This window comes from Ictidomys tridecemlineatus, chromosome 2, assembly GCF_052094955.1.
Source record: "Ictidomys tridecemlineatus isolate mIctTri1 chromosome 2, mIctTri1.hap1, whole genome shotgun sequence".
NCBI classification, from domain to species: Eukaryota; Metazoa; Chordata; class Mammalia; order Rodentia; family Sciuridae; genus Ictidomys; species Ictidomys tridecemlineatus.
In genome coordinates, this window is record NC_135478.1 from 64705275 (window position 1) to 64709340 (window position 4066).

The following is a 4066-nucleotide window of genomic DNA, read 5'->3' on the forward strand; positions in this document are numbered from 1 at the left end:
CATCTGAAATGAACAAGAGAGGGATGGGAGTGAGAGGACAGATGATCTGTCTACTTAATCTACTTGTTACTGATAACTAACAGGGAGCCATGGCAATTTGTATTTCTACCATTAACCTTTTAGGTAGAGTTGGGGAATGATTTGATTTCACTTAACCCATGAACTGTGGAAGAAAAGAAGTAAGAATTTTTAAAAAAACAACAAAAACCCTCTTCCTTTTTTAAAGTGATAGGAATATAGTCTCAAAATCAGCTAATGAATTTATCTTTAATGTCATTTTTATAAAATATATATCAAATATAGTTTGCCTATTTATGAAGCATATTGTATAATGAAATGAAAACCCAGGTAAGCCCAAGTCATTACATATACACTTCCCTGATCAAATCTCCTCCCTCTTGCCCAGAGGAGATCTCTATCCTCATTTCTGGATTTATCATTTCCCTGCACATGTGTTTGTGTCCCCCTCTAAATTTGTGTGTGGTAATCTAATCCCCAATGTGATAATATTTGGAGATGGTGCCTTTGGGAAGAACTCTCATGAATAGGTTTAATGTTCTTATAAGAGGCCCCAGAGAGTTGACTTGTCCCTTCTGCCATGTGAGAACACAGTGAGAAGATCCAGGCTATGAACCAGCAAGTGGGCTCTCATCAGACAGTGGATTTGATGGTACCTTGATCTTAGACTTCCCAGCCTCCAGAATTATGAGAAGTAAAATTCTGTTGTTTATAGGCCATTCAGGCTATGGTATTCAGTTATAGCAGTCTGAACAGGCTAAGACAGTATGTAAAGACATGTATAGGCATATTCTATTTATGAACTCCTAAATAATATGTTGTTCATCTTTATATGTCTTTGAATTTTATATAAATAGTACCTTTTGTATTTTCTTTCACTTGCTATTTATTTATTTATTTTTTATTTGTAGTTGGACACAATACTTTTTTTTTTTTAAATTTACTTTTTGTGGTGCTGAGGATCAAACCCAGGGCCTTGCACATGTGAGGTGAGTGCTTTACCTCTGAGCCACAACCTCAACCTCTTGACTTGCTATTTTTTTAAAGCAATCTTTTTAAAGGTTTAATGTGTTTCAGGATAGGTGTATTTTCTGTGTGTGTGGGGTGCTGAGGATTGAACCCAGGGCCTCATGTGTGGTAGGTGAGTACTGTATCCACTGAGCTACACTCCCAGCCCTGACTTGCTACTTTTTGATGTGATTCAACCAACTTGTTCATCTAGCTCCAGTTCCTTCAGTTTCACTTCTATACAGCTTTCCATTGAATCACAATTAGATCACAATTTTTTATCCATCCTATCTAGAGATTTTATTCATTTTTATTTTTCTATGTCCAGATGCTACAATAAACATTTCTGTGCCGTAGCTCCTCATTCACATATCCATCATCAACTTGACAATATAAAATGTCTCCTAAAGTTGTGTCCTGTCATGAAAACTTATTCAAAAAGGAGCAAATTATTGTACCAATCACAAACATTTAAATTTGCTTAGTAGTATTAGACACCATTTCAAAATTTGTAATTTTTTGAGATGATGCAAGAGCTCCAAATTTCATGGGAGGTTCCCCACTATGTGCACTAGAGATACAGAAATATAATGTCCAAACTTCTGCTCACATTACTGTGACTTACAGCAAGTCAATGAAAATTCTGATGAAATGGAATAGAGATGAGTTGTGGGTGTCAAGTGTATGAGTGTGAGGAAACAAGAAGATAGGGAGAGGGCTGGGGTTGTGGCTCAGTGGTGGAGCGCTCGCCTAGCACATGCAAGGCCCAGGGTTTGATCCTCAGCACCACATAGAAATGAATAAATAAGGGCTGGATATGTGGCTCAAGCGGTAGCATGCTTGCCTGGCATGCGTGCAGCCCAGGTTCAATCCTCAGCACCACATACAAACAAAGATGTTGTGTCCGCCGAAAACTAAAAAAAAATAAATATTAAAAAAATTCTCTCTCTCTCTTTCTCTCTTTAAAAGAAAAGAAATGAATAAATAAAATAAAGGTATTGTGTCCAACTACAACTGAAAAAAAATATTAAAAAAAAGAAGGTAGGTAGAAACCACATCAGCACCAGGCTCCACAGGTTCTGCAGAGACACTGGGAGACTTGAGGCCAAGTGTCACCAATTGACACTTTTATTCTTTATTATATATGGATTGCCTACTATATACCAGGCATTGTGCTGGGTATCAAGGATAGAAGTGTGAATGGGGCATAATCCTTTTCTTAAAAAAAAAAAAGTACAGTACTACGCAGGGAACTAGAAGGAAGTGCACACAGAGCTACTGTGAAGGGGGCTAAAGTGAAGGAAACTGGGAGAGAGGAACTCCCAGGAGGGTGCCTAACCACTCAAGCACGGAGAGCAGTCAGAGAAAGTCTGGAGGAAGTGATGTTGTCTGTGGCCAGAGGATCTATAAGAGTTAGGAAGGTAAATGAGGGCAGAATGGAGGAATGGAAAGGGAAGGAAAGAATGCTGTAGGAAGACCAGTAAGTGCAAAAGGTCAGAGACAAGTTAGGTTGTGAATGTTAATTTCCTGGCCAGAACACCTTAGGAGATGAATCTGGACTAGCAAGTACCAACTGGCAAAGGGGCCTTCCAAGCATGTTAAGAGGGCAGGACTCTACCTTGAGGCAGTGGAAAACAATGGTAGGTTGTTTTTTGTTTTTTTTTTTTTAATGGAGAACTACAAATATATATAAAAGTTGACAGAAGATTAGGAAACCCACATAAGAGTCCCTCACCCTCAACAATTATCATCTCATGATAAGCACTGTTATAACTCCAGTGCTATCCATATCACCCCCTTCCATATTATTTTGAAGCAAATACCAGTTACCATATCCTTTTATTCCCAAATATTTTAGGATGCATTGCTACAATATGAGAACTCAGAGAATAAAATAGTCATAGTATCCATGCCTCACACAAAACTATTTTTTAAATAATCAAGAGAAGTTTTAAACAGGAGACAATCACATTCAAATTCACCCTTTAGAGGTTGTTGCTAATGATAGGACAAATGCATATGCTGAGGAAACACTTGACAAGACAGCTCGGCTAATTTATCTCAAATGGATAATTCTGCTCCCCACAGAGGTTTGCTCAGAGTCAAAAATAACACTGCAGCTGAGTAAATTAGACATTCTGCCTATATGATTGTTCCCTGGACTCCATTACCTACTCAAAATTAAAAATGAAGAATTTCATACTGATGCTATTTTAAAAGTGGCAACATAAGATACCAATTCCAAGGCCACAATGATTGCTATCTTTAGTTAATAAAGGAGAGGAAACAAAGGAAAGTGGTAGGGAAGGGCAGAGTGCAGGGTGGCAGGACAGCAGCCTCCAACTCCCATAGACTTATAGGCAGTCTGGAGCTTGGTGGAGGAGCTTTTGGCCAAGTAAATTAAGTTTTTATCTGGCAACACAAAAAACCTTCCTCTTTATGCCTTCTCAACATTCTATACTGGGACCTGTAGTACCTCCAGACCTGTACTTCTAGGACCTTACTACCTCCAGAAGTTCTTCTATGTCTCCACTCCAGAGGTAGTGACTTACCAGTGCCAATTAAAATAGGTCAATGCTGCTACTTAAAATAAAAAGTCAGAACAATTCATGTTCAGTAGGAAAACTGTCTCAAATTTAACACAATTTTTTTGCTTGACATTTGTCACACAGGCTACTAGCATGAATTGATTTTAAGCAATTTATTTATTTACTTACTTACTTATTTTTATTTAATTTTTTTAGTTGTAGTTGGACACAATGTATTTATTTTTATGTGGTGTTGGGGATCGAACCCAGGGCCTCACCTGTGCTAGGCAAGCGCTCTACCGCTGAGCCATAAACCAAGCCCTATTTTAAGCAATTTATATCCAGACAATATTCAACTGGCTTGCTTTTAGAATTTCTAAGACACTAATTTAACAGTGGTCTGAATTTTTTTAATCATATATAAAGCCTCTAGGTTTGTTTTCCTAAAGAGACTACCAATTCATTCAAAGCTTTAATGATCACAATGGTCACATGGTCTGTCATTTACTAAA